The sequence below is a fragment of the Tinamus guttatus genome, unplaced genomic scaffold, assembly GCF_059628265.1.
Source record: "Tinamus guttatus ecotype Peru unplaced genomic scaffold, ASM5962826v1 Tinamus_guttatus_pri_ptg000011l, whole genome shotgun sequence".
NCBI lineage: Eukaryota > Metazoa > Chordata > Aves > Tinamiformes > Tinamidae > Tinamus > Tinamus guttatus.
This window is the reverse complement of record NW_028288545.1, coordinates 61,386-82,083: the sequence shown is the minus strand read 5'-3', so window position 1 is coordinate 82,083 and position 20,698 is coordinate 61,386. Positions and strand designations below refer to the sequence as shown.

Here is a 20,698-nt window from a genome sequence, read left to right as displayed (position 1 = left end):
GGGCAGCTCTGCACCAGGAGCAGCGGAGCTTTGCATTCACGGCCACGTAACCTCACTGCAATACAGCACTTTTCCACAGGACTCTTGGAGGGCTCCTTGTCTCTGTCTCAAAAGTCCCAGGCACTACCTGTCTTCCACCACCTTTTAGACAGTCCTATGGGTCCTAGGGTTGTAGCAGCAGGACAAGGGACTGAGCAGCGGTAGCACTGCCCATGCTGTTGTTGGAGAGGGCAGGGGAGATTTGGGCAAGTAATGCCTCTGCGTCAGCGGGCCACTGCCACTTGCAAAAGGCGTTGGGCGTTCTCAGCAACCTGCAGCTCTTGCATCACGTGGCTTTCAGCTCTCCCTTGCCAAAGCCAGCGGCGTTTTGTCTTGGTGCTGGATGTGCGCAGGAAGAGACTGGCCACACAGCTGGTGCTGTGAAAGGTTTCAGGGGCCACAGAAGTTGCAAGGCAGAGCTTCCAAGCACCTTCAAACGCACAGATTTCCTTGGGGCTAGCTCCCGGTGTTTGACTGTGACCAGCGTGGGAGTGCCAGGAAAACACAGTGGCCCTTTGCTGGCCTGTAAGCACCTCAGGACACACAGGAGCAGCAGCCTGGGCACTTCCCCAGGGACAAGGGTGTCTCTCTTTGGGCTCAAGGCGCTGACGCGTGGCTGACATGACAGTCACGCTCAGCAAGCTGAGCTGGGCTCCCAGTCCTTGGCACACGTGAGCCCGAATCTAGCAGCTTTGGGAGAAGGAAAGAAAATGAAGAAGAAAAGAAGAAAATGAAGAAATGAAGAAAATGAATCTTTGTCCTTTGGGAGCCCCTTTCAAGGCACATGCAGCAAGCAGAAGTGTGCAGGTTGGCAAGAACTGCTGCAGCACCTCTCGAGCAACCTCATGCCCCGGCAGGGTGGCCTGGAGCAGCCCGCCCCACACCATGCCCAGACCCCTCCTGAGAAGCTCTAAGGGGAGTGTCTCCACAAGCCCTCTGGGCAACGTCTGCCAGTGCTCAGGCACCCTCTCTGCAAGAGGCTTCTTCCTTCACTCACACACAACTGCCTGTCTGCATTTCAGCTTGTGCCCCTTGCCTCTCTGGCCAGTACTCAAAGGCGCCTGGCTCCACCTTCCTTACAGCCTCCCTTCAGAGAGTCACATCCCCGCTCAGGCTTCTCTTCCCCAGGCTGAAGAGCCCCAGCTCTTTCAGCCGTTCCCCGCTGCAGACATGCTGCAGGCCCTTCCGTGGCTTTGCAGCCCTTGCGTGGACTCGCAGCATGAGCTCCAGAGCTCTCCTGTGCTGGGAAGCCCAGCTCCGTGCGCAGCCTTCTTCTCCAGCAGCGGCCTCGCCAGGCCGGAGGGCAGGGACGGCCTCCCTCCACCTGCGGGCCGTGTTCCTCCTAGCGCAGCCAAGGGCACCGCTTGTCGCCTTGGCTGCAATGCAAGGGTACGTTGCAGGCTCACGGTCAACTTGATGCCCAGTGAGACTCGCAGGGCCTTGCTGCAGAGCTGCTATCCAGCACGCTGCCCCCCAGCCTCTGCTGGTGCCTAGGGTTGTTTCTGCCTACGTGCGGACGTGCCATTTCCCCTGGTGGCACTCCTGGAGGGTCCTCTTTGCCCACACTCGCAGACTGCCTAGGCCTGATTTCCCATCCCTTTGTCAATCCGTCCTGAGTGCTCTTCATCACCTCCTTGTCCCTCATGTGCTTGGAAATGGCAGCCAGCCTCAGCTGCTCTGTCCCTTGCCAGGGATCGAGGGCAGGCCTGTTGGCCTGAGGCGTCTCGCCCTTTGTGACCGACCAAGCAACTCCTCCCGTGGAAGAAGGATCCCAGCAGATGGGCCAGGGCCGGGTGCCCATGAAGCTCAGCAATACCGTAAGGTGGGACTCGTTCCCCACCACTGTTGCACAGGGAGCTCCCTTATCTCAATGCAAAGGGCACCAGAGGGCAAACTTGCTTTGAGATGAGCAGCTGTATGCGTCCAGGGAAATGGTGTCATAATGTTTCTTGCGGAGTAGATCAGGAGAATGTAAATGTCTTGCTGAGTTTAGCCAGGCCAGCATGGGGGAAGGGTGAATGTGGCTCAGACCCACACAGAGCGTAAGACCTGAACAACAAGCAGAGGATCTGCCAAGGGAACCACGGGCTCGAGCGGGCTTCAACACACACACACATTCACTCCCAGTGACTGGGCATGTCCAGCATCATGACACTGAGTGTATTAGAGAGACCAGGAACGGGAATCACAGCCGCAGTATGGTGACTGAGCCCTACATTGCAATTGCTCTGTTTGGCTAAGTGTATACACCTGTACGCGGATTTCAGTATCTGGCTGCATGCATCTGCCAAATCACAAAGCCAAGCTGCAAGAGGGCGTGCTGCAGCTGGGCGGGAAGGCCTGTGCGTTGGGGCTTGTCACCGACACAGAGCTGGCTGCTGAAGCTGGCAGCAAGATGCTCCCCAAGCCCGTGTGCTCCTTTCACCCCAGCACCGTGCGCCTCTGCCTGGGAGCCATCACTGGCACCCGCAAAGGCAGCTCCTTGTCTCTTTTAGACCCACTCCAGGGCAGGAGCCGGCACTGGGCATGTAGGCCCCGCAGCCATGGGGAGAGCAGAGGGGGCGTGCCGGAGCCATCAGCAGTGCCCGCCCCAACAGCACAGGACATTGTGACAGTGGCAGAGTCGCCGGGCAGCGGCAGAATCCCCCTCAGCGCCCAGAGACCCGCTCCAAGCCCGGCACTGCCCCGCGACCCGGGCGGCGCATCACAATGTGCCCCATTGGCACGCGGGTGATAAGGCCAGCGGCGCCCGCCTGCGCCCCAGTGCAGCGCTGTGCCGGTGCGGGGCAGCAAGGAGTCACAGGCTCCCAGCCCAGCGGTATTCTCGGCAAAGAATCAGCGCTGTAGGCTCGGTGCGACCTGACCAGTGCCTGCTGTACGTCGGCGTAGGAAAGGCTCACACCGCAGCCCTCTGCCTGGCCGTGTCACCATGGGCCAGGCCATGTGCTGCGGCGCCCGGGGCACAGATGGCCCCGCTGAGGGCACGCAGCAAGGGTGCGGGGATCCTGGCCGCGCAGATCCTTCCGCTGGCCACGGACTCGTGCCCGGGGGAGCCTCCCGGCTCCCGGCGCCACTTGGCGCCTTTGTGTCGCGCAGGAGCCCCCGGCTCCTGCTCTGCGACCGTGTGCTGGTGACCCGGCGCCAGCACACCAAGAGCAGGCATCTCCTGCTCCTGCCAGACGCCATCGCCGTCGCCAAGCTCAGGTGAGAAGAGTGGCCAGAGCTGTCCTTCCCCCCGCCACCGCCTCTGCCCCCTGCACCCGCGCACTGCTGCTCCTGCAGCGGCTCCCGCCGCAGCGGAAGGCGCCTCCTCAATGCTCCCCGCTGACCCAACGGGCACGGGCTGCTCACCAGAGCCCTGTCGGGGCGGCAAAGCGGCACGTGCTTGTGCTGCACCTGGAGGCCAACGCAGGTGCCCTCGGCTGAGCAGCAGAAGGGCCTGTAGCTGAGCTCTCGCAGGCTTTTCCAAAGTGCCCTTGCGTGTGCTGGCACTGGGACCCCTCCCAGCACCCAGCCACAAAGTGTTCCCTACTCTTCCTCCCGGCAGATGTGGATCCACCTACCTGATCAAGCACCAGGTGCCGCTCTGCGACCTGTGGGTGCTGTGCAGGAAGGAGCAGGCGGCGGCCGGGCGGGCAGATGAGGAGGAGGAGGAGGTTGGGGGCCTCAAGTGCCTCAACAGCCTCATCCTCATCTGGCCCATGGGCCCCTGCGTGCTCACTTTCGGGTGAGTCTTGGGGACACGTTGAGGGCTGTTGAGCAGTGCCAAGTAGGCCAGATATGTCTGAGGCCCTGGGTCTCTGTCCACGATGATGAGGAGGAGCGGCGCGCGCTGACGCTGCTTCTGTTTCTCGCTGCAGGACGCAGGAGGCCAAGGAGCTTTGGCTGAGCACCATGTTCAGGTGAGGTGTGCCGGGGAGCTCAGCATGCCGGTGGTGGCATCAAGGGTGCCGGTGGCAGCGCAGGAGCTGGGGGAACGGGACACCCCTGTGCAGGGCAATTCCTGGCCTGAGCGGCAGCAGCTGCTTCTCCTGGGGATGGCCAAGGGCCAGCAGCGCCCGGCGCTGGCACCGCAGCTCCCTGCTTGCATGGAAGGGTGAGAAAAGAGTGATGAGCAAAAAAGCAGGAGACAAAAGGGGGAAAAGAGGCAAGAGAGCAAAGAAGGCTGAGATAAGAAAAGGGAGAAGAAAAAGAAGGGGGAGAAGCTAGTGGGAGAAAAGAAAGGGCGAGGGGGAAAGGTCAGGGGTGATCAAAAGGGGAATAAAGGTACAGGGAGGAAGAAGGAGAAAAGGGAGGAGGAACAGGGGGCAAAAAAAATCCTGAGGAAAGAGAGAAAAAATGAAGGGAAGTGGAACTAAGGAAGAGAGAAGTGAATGAGGTGTGGAAATGGAAGAAAATAAAAGGCTGAAAAAGGGGAAAAGGGGTAGAAGAGAAAAAGAGGGAAATAGGAACGGTGGGGGGAGGGGGGAGAAAGACTGGTGAGAGAAAAGGAAGGGGGAAGAAGGGGAGATGATAGTAAAGTGTGAGAAAAGAGGTGGGTGAGTGCATAAGGGAGAAAAAGAGGTGATGCAAGGTGAAAGAAAAGGAGAGGACAAAGGGAGGGAAGAAAAATGGGAGAAAAAAATGGGGAGAGAATAAAGAGGGAAGAGAATGAGAAAGGAAGAGTGGGTGATAAAGGGGAGAGAAAAGAGGAGAGGAAAATTGGGAAGAAAATGGGGAGACTAAAAGGAGCAGAAATGGGAAGAATGAATGGGGGGAAGAAAAGTGGGATGAAAAAGAGGCAGAGAAATGGGTGGGGAAAGGGAGAGAAACAAGGGGCAAAGGAGGGGGAGATTACAAAGGAGAAAAAAAAGGGGAGAGGAAAAGGAGGAGGAAAGGATGAGAGAAAGAAAAAGAAAAGGATAAAGGAAAAGAAAAAAAAACAGAGGGACAAGAAAAAAGAAAGAAAAAGCAAAGGAAAAGGAGAAAAGAAGTAAAGAACCAAAAGGAAAAAGCCCTTGGGCAGCACGCTTAGCACCTTGTAACAAGGGGAATCCTGACGCGACAGGCCGTGTGCTTTTACCTCCGGGATCTTGTCTGTGCTGAGCATGGAACGTGCCAGCCAGGGCTGCGGGCAGCTCTGCACCAGGAGCAGCGGAGCTTTGCATTCACAGCCACGTAACCTCACTGCAATACAGCACTTTTCCACAGGACTCTTGGAGGGCTCCTTGTCTCTGTCTCAAAGTCCCAGGCACTACCTGTCTTCCACCACCTTTTAGACAGTCCTATGGGTCCTAGGGTTGTAGCAGCAGGACAAGGGACTGAGCAGCGGTAGCACTGCCCATGCTGTTGTTGGAGAGGGCAGGGGAGATTTGGGCAAGTAATGCCTCTGCGTCAGCGGGCCACTGCCACTTGCAAAAGGCGTTGGGCGTTCTCAGCAACCTGCAGCTCTTGCATCACGTGGCTTTCAGCTCTCCCTTGCCAAAGCCAGAGGCGTTTTGTCTTGGTGCTGGATGTGCGCAGGAAGAGACTGGCCACACAGCTGGTGCTGTGAAAGGTTTCAGGGGCCACAGAATTTGCAAGGCAGAGCTTCCAAGCACCTTCAAACGCACAGATTTCCTTGGGGCTAGCTCCCGGTGTTTGACTGTGACCAGCGTGGGAGTGCCAGGAAAACACAGTGGCCCTTTGCTGGCCTGTAAGCACCTCAGGACACACAGGAGCAGCAGCCTGGGCACTTCCCCAGGGACAAGGGTGTCTCTCTTTGGGCTCAAGGCGCTGACGCGTGGCTGACATGACAGTCACGCTCAGCAAGCTGAGCTGGGCTCCCAGTCCTTGGCACACGTGAGCCCAAATCTAGCAGCTTTGGGAGAAGGAAAGAACATGAAGAAAAGAAGAAAATGAAGAAATGAAGAAAATGAATCTTTGTCCTTTGGGAGCCCCTTTCAAGGCACATGCAGCAAGCAGAAGTGTGCAGGTTGGCAAGAACTGCTGCAGCACCTCTCGAGCAACCTCATGCCCCGGCAGGGTGGCCTGGAGCAGCCCGCCCCACACCATGCCCAGACCCCTCCTGAGAAGCTCTAAGGGGAGTGTCTCCACAAGCCCTCTGGGCAACGTCTGCCAGTGCTCAGGCACCCTCTCTGCAAGAGGCTTCTTCCTTCACTCACACACAACTGCCTGTCTGCATTTCAGCTTGTGCCCGTTGCCTCTCGTCCAGTCGCTGGCCAGTACTCAAAGGCGCCTGGCTCCACCTTCCCTACAGCCTCCCTTGGGAGAGTCACATCCCCTCTCAGGTTTCTCTTTCCCAGGATGAAGAGCCCTAGGAAAGCATATAAGGAAAGGCAATAATAGTGATGAAAAGCAGTGGAAAAAGCAAGGAAATGAAAATAAGGAAGTAAATGAAATTAAAGGAAGAATCGACATGCTAGCATCCTTAGTCCTTCACAATAGTGGGAATCCTGCCAGTATAGGCAGTTGCTCCAGGGGATGTATGACAGTTATGCTCATGTAGTTTAGCTGGGGTCTAAATACTCAGGGCAAATGTGTCTGAACCTTCTAGCTTGCAGCTCCTGCATACGAGAAGAGAGCTTTTGGAATGTCTTTCACCCACAGGCACTAGATAATGGCTTAATTCCAGGTTTCCACACTGTCAACTGTGATTCAACATGACCTACTGCCAGGAAATTACACTGTTAACTTACTAGTTTTATTAATAGCTTTATGAAATACCATGTCTTCTCCTTGTGACCAATCAATAAACCCCTAAAATGGAAGAATATTCATAAGAGAGGGCCATGGCCAAGGAACCCATGAATTTCAGCAGTGAGGCAAGGTGTATTCATGTACCACATCTGATGCACTCATAGCTGACTTTATGTCAGCATAGAGGGGACCAGAGAGTGGTCTTGAAGTGAAAAGCTATGCCAGTTGAGTGTATCAACTGGTGTGTAAATGTTTCATTTTGAATTCATGGGAGTGTAAAAACCTCCCTGAGTTAGTCAGATGAGCAGAGATAGTTTTCATAAAGAAAATCACAACCAGGTGCTGTTTTCCAAAGAACAGGGCTTGGCATCCAAGCATGGCCTTCACCAGTGGGCTCGAAGCAGTTTCTCCATACAGAAAACCGCGTCTTCCATCCCCTCCTGGAAAGCTCCCATCTGTGGAAAACCCAGTGGAGAGCCCCAAGGGCCCCACAGGTGCCCCCAATTGTGGCAGGATTGGAGGTGCCCCTCGAGGCAGCAGGAGGCAGTGTGGGCTCTTTCCGCGGCAGGTGCCACCCCTTCCACAGCAGAGCACACGCTGGGCTGCGGCATCTGGGGTTTTATGGTGTTTTGTGTTTTTCTTTTTTTTTTTCATTTTTCTTTTTTTTTTCTTTTTTTTTTCTTTTTCTTTTCTTCTTCTTCCTCTTTCTCTTTCTTGTCCTAGGGTTAGTTGCTGTTTTCCTGGTAAAGACAGCAGAAAATGACAATTTTGAAGCATTTTGAATGACAGGCTGGTGCTCTGCAGAGCCACACGGGGCCTTGGTAAGAACGGGGAGCAGCCCCCCGTGTGGGCATTAGGGTATTCTGTAGCGCTCGCTGGGTGCTGTCTGTCCTGCTCCCGAGAACGTCATCACCAGTGATTTATGCTTGGTTATTTTCTCTGTCCATAGGCATCAAGTTTAGGTCTGTTATTGCACTCTGAATAAAATGGTTTTTAGAAAAAAAAAAAGGGGGCAAGCAATTGGAAGAAATGGAAATCATAACTTGTTGCTTCTCCCTTCGGGCACCTTGTTAAAACTCATAGTGCTTTTGGGTAGGTTTGCCTGTGGTTTCCATGGGACTTGTCAGGGTTCATCAGATTTAAAGATCAGTCGGATGCTGTTACGTCTGCCTCCAACTTTATGGATGCCGAGAGCGCTCCGGGTGCTTTAAAACTGCTTGGATGAAAGGGTCTGTGAAAGTGCCAGGCATTCTGATGATGTGTTTTGTCTTATATTTGCAGGGAGACTTCCTTCAAGTAAAATGTGTTAATTATTATAGTATTTTTAAAATAAAATAATCTTTTTAAAGCCAAGAATCTGCAAAAGCAATGAACTTGTTCATTAGCTTGTTCCGTACTTCCTTGTTTTCTCCTGCTGGCTCCTAGAGTGCTCTGTGGTGATGCATTTGTCCCTGGCAGTGTGCAGTTTCAGCGGCCTTGGCCGTGTTGCCAGAGACCTGTTTTGTTGCCTAGAGCAGGAGGCTTTGGGCGGGTTTGTGAGGGGGTAGTGCTGAGGGCACCGTCCCTCTGGCATCAGGCCTGATGGGGAGAGTTTGTATTTACTTGCTGGCTTGGTACTCCGGCGATGCACAGCAGTGAGGAAGCAAACACTGAGCAGTGTCGCACACAGCAAGTTTTACTGTTCACTTTCTTTGCTGCACTGAAGTGTAGCCAGTGTTAAATTTTGTACACAAGGAATTTCTTACCTTGAATCCTCATACATTAAGTACTATCCCTCACTTTTCTGAGATTGCAATCTGTCAAGCAGTAAATCGGCTTATTATGGACCATTACCATATTTATGTTTATATTGAATGGGACAAAAGCCAATATAATAAAGTTACTTTCTCCAAGACCTCCTTCCCAGCGTGTAGGCTTGCTCATCTTTTCCTTGCTGCTGATGTCCCAGAGGTTTCCTCAGGAAATCAAGCTATTCTGAAGTTCCTTAGTGGCTTTACATTAGGTGAGGCGCCCAGCAGGAAGTCTCTGTTGGAGAGAGCTTAAGCAAGTGTTCCTTGTGCCAGACCCTATTGCTGAGAGACTTTAAATTGTAGTTGTTGCCCTTGTGTTTTGCGCAGAGCACACTCAGGCAGTGGAGCCTGCACCTTGTGCACAATGTGGCAGCAGTGGGCCAGGCTGTGGATATCCTTCATACAGCTCCACCTTACTTCTAAGAGAAGCCTTCCTGCTGGCAATTACTAACTGCTTTCCTTATACCATTTTATGAGTATCTAAGTATTTTTTCTATGTATTTGTTTGCTTCCCAGGCCTTTAAAAAAAAATTGAAAAAACTGTTTTTTCACAAAGTGAAAGACTTGCATGTAGCACTGTATTTTCATTCACATGAATCACTGGCAGATTGGAACTTTTAGCTCCCCTTGGAATGGATCTAAAGTGGCACCTGCAGTAGAAACTGGTCATCATATCATGTGCAATGGTAAGGTACAGTAAAGACTCCAATGTCAAGTCCACCAAGAGGTTTCCCAATCTTCGCCGACAGCAGAAGAGTGAAGGGACATAGGAATTTGGAGATCAATATTAGGTGTTAGTAGGAATTAGAGTAGCACATCATGTGGGTGGGTTTCTCTAACTCTGGCTCAGCATCCTTTTTAGTCTGTCCTTGACCTGTTTTCACTGTGTGTCATTCCTTTTTTTTTTTCTCTCTGATTGAAGATACATTCATCAGGGTTCTTGTTTTAATGTGCTTGCTCCATGCTCAAAGAGCCTGTGTTTCACTTGTTTTAGATTTGTAGATTCCTGAAAATTTTCCCGGAGGAAGTGTAGATCACTCTAAAGGGAGTTTAAACTTGTAAAGAGCATTGTGTTTTGTAGCTGCACGTGTTGGATCTATCCAAGTAGTTATCAAACCTGGCAGGCTGTGTATACATCTTAAACAGACACATTAAAGTCAGAAGGATATATTGAGTTATTTTCTTGCAAATGAAGTTCCTGGAAACTCCACATTTCTCAAGGAGTGCAAATAAACTATCTTTGAGTCCTCTTGTAGCAACAGTATGTGAGATCTCAGAAGCTTCAATTGCTGAAATAATGAACATCCCCCTAAAATCTTTCACAGTAAGTGGATTGAGAAGCAATGAAGCACCTAAGCAGGGAAAGGAGGAGGAGTTTGTCTGTTGCTCCATTGTTGTCTTGGTCGTATTAGTCTCAGAGAGGATGGATACAAGCTATGACCGTGTTATTTCTATTCTTTTTTGTATTTTTTAATCTGTCTTCTGAGCTATGAAATACCAGGTGGTTTTCTGGTGATGCTGTTTTTTTCCACATGCCATTTATATACCCCTACTTTATCTGGTTATCTTTGGCCACTACGGTACTTTTTCTGATCTGAAAGGTGGATGATTTAGCTGGAAGGCAAGGTCAGGGCACTTTGGCAAAAGCTTCTAATAATGCATGAGTCTTGTTTCTTATTGTTGTGGAGTCTTACATCCGTTGCTCTTTGAGACTTAGAATTTAGTAGAGGTAGAAATCAAACCATTTTAACTGGTGCTGCTGTGGCCTTAAAGCTTTCTATAGTGCTTGTTTGCTTGTTTCCTGACTGCATATATATTTGTACATATTTGCCTATATCTTGCAGTTTCTGTGGTCAGAAGATTCTCTGATTTCAGCCTGGACTTAAAAACAAAATAAACAAACAAAAAAACCCCAAACACTCTCTTTGATTGCAAGGATAATACTAAAGAAGGCAAACTCGAGGATTTCAAGGATTTAAGGATTTACCATGTCAGTATGACATGTCTGGTCACAGTGTTTCTTACTGTTCACCACTAGCATGGATTTTGGAAAGCGGGATATGGAAGCAGTCGCTTTTAAGGAAGACCATCTGTCAGAAAAGACTGCCAGTGATCTGGCAAGCGGAGCACCATCTCCCATCAGCATAACTGAGAAGGTGATGCCTTCCTTACCCCCATGCTGAGGTCATAACACAAGTCAGTCCTCCAGCAAGCAGTTTCCACTTTCATGTGGTTCAGAAGCTGTCTGTAAGACGGACAACAGTAGTGACTCCTCAAATAACTTGAGCAATGGCCAAGAGTTTAATTCAGGGCAGCTATATTACTTTGCCAGCTCTGATGTTTTTCCTCAAATGTTGGCTTCCAGTGTAATCCAGACTGGTGTTCCTGAGGCCGGTAAAACAAGTGACACCACAGAAACATTAATTCCTTGTCTGCTGCCTGCCTCATATCCTCAGATGATGCCAAAAGCTGCAACATATAAAAGCATAGACCAGGTTAGTGTGTGCTGAATAATCACTGAATGTATCTATAATTGCATATTAAGCTCTCTAGCATTCTTGTCATTGCACAGCATCTTCAGGAGGAGTGGGCTGGTGTCTATGGGTAGGAGACTTTTCTGGCAAACACTGTGAAGTGTGATATAATTCTGTGTCTGATTAGATTGCTGTAATGCATCTGTGCAATAAAGTACTTCTGTGTTTTGAAGATTTGTAATTACTTTTTTCTTCTGTTTTTCTTTTTCTTTTTTTCCCTGGGAACCAGTCCGTAAGTTAACTTCTCATTCCTGTGTTTGGACAGTTCATTACTATGTTCTCTCCTTTAGTGAGAAAATGTTTTCCTGTTCTGGTATCACAATTGCACAGTAGACAGGAGTTGGGAAAGCCATTGCTCTTCAGTCACGTGTCGGGAGATTTGCGTGGGGCTGTATCAGTGCACTAGTTTCTCGGCAGCCTCGACTGAGGGCTACCGAGTGTGGTGGTGTGAGGCTGTCCTGGTATGTAGTTCTGACGGCTGTTCTCAAGGTGATGTTGATGAGCCAGTCAGGAGACCTCACCTCCTTCAGCTCTTGGTCTAGAGAACTTTTCAGATTGGGCAGGAAGCCTGGTTGTTGAAAAAGTATCATGCAGATATGGCTATAGCTGAAGATGAGTTCTTGAGTTTGCTGCTGCTTTCTGAATTACATAAAATAGATCATAATGTTTAATGACCACACCACCTCCTATTATATCCTAAATTGCCATCATCTGTTCATAAAATCTGATATTAGGTCATGGATATTCTTTGCTCTTTTGGGGCTTCTGGCATTTAACTATGTAAAATGCTGGAAATGCTCTCAAAGAGTCTGGTAAGATTAAAGTGAGTTTGGGTGTTGCTTCATTACATGATGCTTCTTGTGAGGTACCAGATGGAGAAGCAGTAGAATGACAATGGTGCTTCCAGAGACTCTTGGAAGATCCCAGGCACAGCATGGAAACAACATAAGGGTCTTATTACATTGTGAGTTACAGATCTGTAAATGACCTGGCACTTCACAGAGTATAGCTATGGAGAGGCAAGGGGGAGTCCCTGGCCTGAAGGAGGAGTGGAAAACCATTGACACCAATTGAGTCAATGATGAAATCAGTCCCTTCTCTGTATTGACAAGGATTTCTGTGGAGACTACAGCTGGGTTTATTCTTTTGTATGGGTAGAAGGTGTAGAGGTTGTGCTCTTGGACCTCTGCTGTCTCCAAAAAAAAATGCCCAGGGACTAGCAGGGGTGATCTTTGTAGTCCACAGAAAGCATCCAGCTGTTATATTTAACACAGCATCATTTGAGGGCTGCAAGTGAAATTTTGTGTTTAATCATGCTGCACATGTGTTTCTGAACATATAAACACTGAGAAAGAGACTGTCCCTCCTCCGAGAGTGGTCAGTCTAAGTAAACAAGCCACTGAAGGATGGGGACTGAGCAATGAGATGTCTGATAGAAAATTAGGTATCAGTGTAAGAGAGCAGGGGCCAATATAAAACCCAGGTGTCTTGGATTTCAGTGTTCTTCCTACATCTGCATTCACTGCATATTATCCTTTTGGTGGCAGTTCCTCCCCAAGGCGTGTGGTGAGATCGGGGTGTTTCCTACTCTGAGCCAGTAATATGAAGGATGCCCTAGCCCTACTTTTTGCAGAATACTGTGTTCTGCAGTAACCAGTTACTATTTCTATGTCTGCCCAACCATCTGGGGAACAAAAAAAAAAAAAAAAAAAGAAATAATAAAATATCTGAAAAAAATAATAAAATAAAAATACCACCAGACAAGAAAGAGTAGGAAATAAAAACTGGGCAGAATAGTGTCAAAACTGTTTTTCTTTTTTTTTTCCTTTTCTGGGACATAAATTATTACAACATAAATCTTAGAGCCGCTTTTCATGAATGAGATTGAACTATCTGCTAAATGTAAATTAACAACTGCAAAACATTTTGAAATGTATTAGATAAGTCTGAACTGGGGGGATATCTACATTGATTGTGTTTTGACACCTTGCTGCTATGAAATGTGGATGCACAGTACTCCTGGTATGCTTTACGTTCTGTGGGAAGGAAATCTTAACATAGAGATAAGGAGAAAATCTTGGTATACAGGGGTTCAGAGGTATGCAATACACACCATAAGAAATACCTAAACCTGAAGTCCTGATATGGTGATTCCTTCTTATTAAGAAACATCCCTAAGCAGAATTTGATACCACATCTCTGGGTATTTTCAGAATCCAGGGCAGCAGGACCAAGTGATGAGGCAACAGATGGAGCAGCTACAAAGGCTGGTGGCTGAACAGCAGAAAATCATTGCATTTTGCAACCCAGATACTTGGGCAATTTCTCCTGAGGCTGCAGCAGCAAGTGCATCCGCTCAGCAAGTAGCAAAGGAGAAGACCACCCTTCTACCCTGCTCTCAGCAGTAGCGTATTTTCTTTGTCTTGTTACTCCATGGAGAAAGAGGAATTTAGGGAGATCATCTGGAGGTCCTCAGGATTGTATATGGTTTTAGCAGAGGTGTTGTGCCTAACAACAAGCAGGGAATGTGCACCAAGGCTGGATCATCTGTGGTTTGCTGCAGTCTTCAGATATCCTGTTGGAGAAGACAGCTACCCCTAACGGGCAGGATGTGGTAGGAGCCTGATGAGACTAGGTCATGCCCTGTAGGCATTTGTGCATTGAGTTGGCCTCACTTTTCTAGTCTTGTCTAATTTTGAGCTGCTTTGCATGCTCAGGGCCCTGCAGTGGTCTCCTCCTGTCAAGATCCCTCAGGATTTTTAGGAGAGCTAGGTTTTACCATCTTACATACCACTGCAGCCTCTCAGAAACAGCTTTTTAGAATGGAAATGGTTATTTTTTAATTCAGTAACAACATCCAATGTTCTCACTGTATGAAGTGTGAGGAAGACCAGTTGGAATGGCATGCAAATGTTGAGCAAGCCACCCATGATGACCAGGTTGAACAACTACATAATGTGTGGTTTCCAAACTTCCAAATAAAAATAGAATATCCACAGCGCAATTATATTCATCACTAACCCCAGCCCAAATCCTACCATTGGTAAGGTGCTTGCAATGATGGTTGCCTCAAAATGCTTTGCAGCACTTAAGCTTTTACCTGGTAAGAGACTGAAGAAGAGCAAGGGGAAAGGTATGTTTTAATTGTACTTTTAAAGTTTCTAAGGTTAACATCCCTGTGACATTCAATAATTTTGGTTAGGTCTCCTACTATGCCCTACTGTCTTGTAAACAATATTTCACTGCAAAGGGCTGAAGGCTGAAATGCTTCATTCATAGAGGAGAGACAGCTCACAGTTGTAGAAGCATCTCATAGACTGTCCCATCTTCTTGCTCTCTTTGGTGTATAACTAAGGGTTGAAAAGACACAGGGCTCTTCCTTTAGCTGTCAGACTCAGCATTTGGTTAGGTTTGTTGACTGGGAAGGTGAACATTTGATCATCAGGCATTTTTTTTCTATATTACTCTGGCAAAATAACAACTCAAACTGATGCATTCATGTATTTTATGTAATCTAACATAAAACACTCAATTTTCCTGAAAGACAACTCTGCAAAGTTCTGCAAAGAAAGAATTTTTTACAGCTCAGTAGCTCTTCTTTCCACCCCCTACCCCCCGCCTTTGTTCTTAAAACTAAATAAAGCAGGAAATGTGACACACACCACCATCTTAACTATCTGTTTTTCCTAATGATCTGAAGGAGGAGTCCCATCCCATAGGAACTGATTCCAGAAGTTCTTATCATCCCTGTGATCTGGAGGTTGTTACTTATGCAGGGAGCTATCCTAAGCCGGTGTCTTACTTTAAGACTTCTGTTGTCTCAGCTTTCTACATTACCATAGATATGTTCCGTTTTGGATAATGACTCTCTGTGATTCTCACAAGCTTGTCTGATTTTTACAGTTTTGGGTGTTTTTTCAGAGCAAGGCAAAACCGAACACTCGGAAGTCTTTTCTGAAATGAAGAGAAGATATTGTAAGGCTCAAAAAAAAAAAAAAAAAAAAAAAGGGAAAAAAAAGAGAAGCTTTTAAAAGAAAAGAAAAAGCATTGCAGAAAAGCTGGTTTTGACCGCTGGAGTCACTCCTCCTGGCCTGGACCAAGGTGTGCAGGCATACTGCAGCTAGGGAAATGCCCTCAATTAAATCTGCAAACCAGAAGCTCCATGCAGAAGTGTGTACATGAACAACAAGAAAATTGTGCTTTAGATGAGAGGGAAATGAAGGCTAGGACTGAATGTGAAGCAAAAGCACTTCAGCAAAGTGCAGAAGGAAGAGAAGGTAGTGGGAGGGATGAAGATACAAAGGGGAGTCCTATTGCCTCATCTCAGATAAACAGGCCTGAACTCTTACAATGGTCTCATGAAACAATAACAGAATTGGACCTACAAGTAAGTGAGGAAAGTGAAACTCTTCATACAGATTCTCCAGGGGAAGCAAACAGAACTGAAGGAAGATTTATGGAGGGTACTGTGCTAAGGGACTTAGGTATAGCGGATCAGCCTCTGGCAGGTGATCTCACAGAGATAGCCACAAAACCCTTTGAAGTTCTACAAAGGTATTTTCCACTTCAAAATTTAGAAGAAGGCCAAATCAGTCAGGCAGAAGGGAGTGCCGACCTTGCATTTACAGAGTCAGAAGGGGAGTCGAATAAATCCTGAGGAGCTTGTCACAGGGAGCCAGGGCTCAGAAAGCAAATCAGGAGTTTGTACTAGGTTTAAGATGCTCAATGACAAGATAGTAAAAATTACTAATAGCTTACCACAGGATGTGGAGAAGAAAACCTCATCCCTGGCATTTCAGCAGGTATGGCAGAGGAACGGCACAGCCATCCTCATATGCCATGTTGCATCTTTGTCCTGTGAATCAAGCTTTTCATCTTCTGTCAGTGATGATAACCTTAAATCTCACTCTGGTTGTTATCCCTTAAAATATGGGACTCAAGGAGTAGACTGTACTGGCAGGCACTTGGATCTTTGTGATGGTGATTATGCCAGTGATGAACCTAATGGAACAGAAAAAATGCCTATGAAAAAGTACAGCAGATCATCTCTGAGTAAACAAAATGTTCAGGAGCTCTCAAGACAGCAAGGTCTGTCTCTCAGCACAAGCAGTAGTGATTCCAGTACTGGAGTTGCCAGGCCGAAAGAGAGCAAGTGTCACTCTTCTCTCCTGTAATCTCCAGTTCATCTCACAAGATCCAAAGGGAGAGGGCATGAGCCTCAATCAAGTAACAGTAGTGTCAGGGATGTTAAAAGCCTGGATGTGCCACCCTCAACAATGGTGAGACAGATTCATGCTTTCAATATTAAGGAAACCCCTGCAGTGGAGGAATTATGGATAAAAGTGTCTACAAACACATTAGGTAAGACATACCTGAGTTTTGTTTTTCACTGATACAAGGAAAATTTTCTTCACGGTTTATGTCTTATTCAATGCTCTGTTTATATGCCCACTTCTGTCAGTATTTCTAAATCCTAATCTGGAAAGAAACAGAGGAGAGGTGTACCTGCAAACCCCTTATTATGCTTGACTCCCCATCTTTATTGACTATTTTTCCTAAACCTGTTGCTTGCAGTGCACTTCCAGAGATAGAGTCTGGACCCCATGCTCTGTTCAGTGAACCCCTGAAATCAGTGCTGCTGTTCTCTGTAGCATAGATATATTCATCCAGTGTTCTCTTGGCAATACCTTTGAGTGCAATTTCAAGATGGTTGCATTCAAAATGGCATTGAACTATGAGTTGGCATCCACATGCCACTAAGAATGAGTGGCAAATCTGCTCCCTTGTTAGAGTTTGGATTCTACTAACAAGATCTATGCTGGAAGCTAAATACTACATAATTAGGCACAAATAAGTTAATTCCGTTTGAAAGGTTAAGCAGTAAAACTTATTATACTTATGCAGTCTGTTTGCAGCTTAAAATGTTTAGACAGGGTTTGTCAGTACTCACAAAATTTTGTGTGCTAACATGATTGTCTTTATATAAGAAACCCAGAACATCCTTACCAGAGGATTAGAGCCTGGTGTATATCTTGAAGTAACCCCTTCACTGACTAGGATGAAAGAACAAGAGAAAGAAAGGCGTTTTCTCACGTAAATCTGAATCCACCACAAATGCATTTATGCATGAAATAAGGCCAATATTTTCTTCAAGACCCTTAAAATGAGACTGCTGAATTCATATTTGCTGACTAGCCTCATTTCAAGGGCAGTCTTGAAAAACTGAAGTGCTGAAAACAAACTGTTGAGATAAGACAGTGAAGAGGTTGACTGAAGAGGCATACTCTGAACATGCTGGTGTGTTTTTTTAGGCTTAAAGCTGAGTAGTGCCATTTTCTTTTTTTTATATTTTTTTAGTTGCTGAGCATCTTCAAATTACACTGAAATCAGTAAGAGCTAAAAATATTTCATTTTATGGGATAAGACCATTTTGACTGTGGAATGATATATTGGTACAGAATGACTGCAGTATGGTCTCTCCCAGCACTGCTTTCTCTGTGTTCTCCCCATGCTTCCTGAGGAGACTGCCTTACAGATGGCAGCGCTTTGATGTTTCGTGATACCACAGGTTTTTAAACAAAATTTTAGTGGAGTTATTCCTATCATCAGCCACAGTACTCTCTAGAATTTTCAGGCAGATATTTATCAAAAAATGCATGACAAGTTTGAAATGTTCATCTTTTTATATCCTTTTTTTTTGTACACGGTCAATTAAAACTAATTGTGAAAAGCAGCTTATCCCCCTTCACTGCATTGGCCCAGTGCTGATTTATGCTGAGTATCTGCTCTGTATTTTTAAGTCATTAAGCCTGTCAAGAACCCTGACTGGTTACTACAGCAATAGCTTGTCTCTTGGGTCATGTTGGTGATGTGTGCTCACTGGAAGCAATGAAAATCCTTTTGAGAATAACTTGACATGCCTAGACCTGCCCAGTCAATCCTTTTTTGGTATCCAAGTACTTTGTTTTTAGACCTTTGCAGGCATGAAAGATTTAGTCAGCAGGTTTGAAACAGTTGGGCTGTATCCTGTTGTGTTTATCCTGTGCCTAAGGAAGCCTGGAGGGTCACCAAGGCAGTGGGCTGCATCTTCTCCCAGACAGCACTAAGGGAATTGCTGCTGACTCTTGGTATGAGTTAAAGAATTCAGTCTAGGCTGTTCATGGATACGTAGCAGTAGCCATCATTTTTCATTTCCATCTGCATTTGGGTAAGACGCTCTTTTTTGGAAAGAGACCTTTGCTTCACATATATGTCCATTTGTCTCACAGCTTGCTTGCTGCAGTGTTCTTCATGCAAGAGTTTAGTTTGGCATAAAATACTTAGCCTTCCTACATCTCTGATGGGCATCTTGCTCCTATTTGAAGCATATAGCAGAAGTATGAACTGTGGGATATCTAAGGCTCATAAGAGGTTTTGTTGTGCTTGCTTTCGGTATCTTTAGTTATTACATCTCTCCAGGGTAAGGGCTGTTGGCCTTGAGGCCAGCCATAACACCTCTGTACAGCCAAGCTATCTTACCCTGCAGACCAGAGTGGCTGTGTCCAGCTGCCCATGGGAAATGATTCCTGACTTGCAATAACCTCCAGGCCTTGCCAGGCATTGTCTAGTGAAGTGGTAGATGCCCTGTGCCAAGACCAGAGATCAGCAATATGGCACTGGGGACAACTGCATGCTTGAGCTTGTGTCTAACTCTGATTAGCTTATTTTGTACAGATGCAACTCTTACATAATTATGAAGAGGTTGATATCAGCTGAGATGCTGAAGGGAGTAGCTGTGTGGCTTCTCTTTTACTGGATGCATGAAAAACAGTACTGTTCAGTCTTTGGTGACTGAATACATCATATTTCAGGCTAACTGGTCTGGATAGGGAGAAGCGGTAGGCTGGGTATAATCATGAGGCAACTGTGTTTGATAATTTAAGAGAGTTGAAGTGGCAAGAATTAGTAATTTTATTGAATAATGTTGAGACATAATTTTTAACATGCATTTAACCAGAATGATCATATTTAAGACAGAAAACAAACAGAAATTAAAAATTAAGTAATAAATGTAATGAATAGCAGGATATAGTATTCCATTTGTTTCTTAGGAGCATTGTGAACTTTGATGTTTTTCCAAGGAAGTAATAAATTCCATTCCTGAGAGGAAAACATGATATCAGGGCTGCCTCCTGTAGCTCTTGTTGCCTTTCAAGTAGTACTGATGGCCAGATGGTGGCTGTAGGCAATAAAGTGAGATGAAGCAGGAGGCTAACAAATAATTTAATAACATATTAAAAATGAACTGAACAGCTGTGTTAATCATACAAATATGCTGCATTTAAGAGCTACACAAAGTCACTTCCAGACTACTCATGCCTTGATGTCTTCGGTTTGAAGGCAAAATGTCTTCTCAATACTAAGCTTTTAATACTTTTACATTTAATAATTGGACTTAATACATTTAATACTTGGACTTACTTATCTGTGGCAAGCAAAGTACTTCACCTCCTTCCAGGCAGGTGCGTAACTGTTCTCATTTGTGAGAATGATGGGGCTGATAGAAGGACAGCTGAGTCCCCAGCTTTGCGTGGCCAAGTGTTTCATCTTTTTAAGTATAGTGCCAAAGATCAACCAGAGACTTCTGTAGGTCTGCTCTAATTTAGATTTCCTCAAAGAAAATGAGTTTGAAAGTCTCTAATTTTGTGGTCATTGAGGTTTTGGGAAAAATAAAACAATTCTCTCTTTTTTTTTTAATTTTTTGTCTGCTCAGTAGAATAAATTCTGCAGCTGCACATATGCATGACAGTTCCCAGTCATGAAATACATGAATATTCAGAAGTGCTGATCTCGTGTTGCCACTCTGAGCAATATCAGGGTATTTGAGGCATGCGCAAGCCTTCCAAAAACAATGCCTAAGAAGACATATCTAAAGACAGTCCTTTGTTGTAGTCTTTATGTCAGCTTCATACTCCTTGTTTACCTTCTGAACAGAACACAAATGGATGACTGTGAGACCATTGGGAACCAGAAGCCGACTCACCCTTTGGAATACAGTAGACAGCAAATTCAAACACTGCAGAAAGAAAAAGTTGAACATAGCAAGTTCAAAGGAAGACCTAGAATGTCTGGGGAAAGTGTGAAATCAGAAGAAATACAAGTAAGCTGTCTTCTATAGAGTGAATGCGCTGTTCTCTTCCATTTATGTCCTTCAGTGCAAGCATCTTATGGTAGTTTCTGAATCCTTGCATTTGTCACAGGTGGTCACTTATTCTCCTACATCTGAGTGACCATTGTGTGTATAATGAAGATCTTTTTGTGCTATTAGGTCACTGTTTTACTTAATGATATCCTGATTCTACTGAGCAACAACTGCAGTTCATGCCATAACACATTGGGAATCGTACCAGTCTTGGATGGTAATGCCCTAATGCCCCTTTCCAGAATTACACAAATACACAAATGAAGGGAAGGTAGGAAAAAAGGGAGTTGATATGAGAATTGGTTGACTAGCAAGCAAACTGCATGTTTCTTGCTTAACTCTGCTGGTGTCACTGTTCAGAGCACTCATGCTGGATACTGAAACTAAGAGAAGGATAGAGTCTTGGAGACAGCATAGGTGAGTGTAGAAGAGTAGCAGAGACACACGCATATGGAAGAGTGATCTCCAAGGTGCAC

At 46.5% G+C, this 20,698-nt stretch overlaps 2 pseudogenes; both read left to right on the top strand.

Annotated features, from left to right (window-relative positions):
• Positions 1-10,546: 10,546 nt before the first annotated feature.
• Positions 10,547-13,449, top strand: LOC148596328 (uncharacterized; annotated as a pseudogene).
• A 652-nt stretch (positions 13,450-14,101) lies between these two features.
• LOC148596327 (uncharacterized) lies at positions 14,102-17,138 on the top strand (annotated as a pseudogene).
• The last annotated feature ends 3,560 nt before the right edge of the window (positions 17,139-20,698 follow it).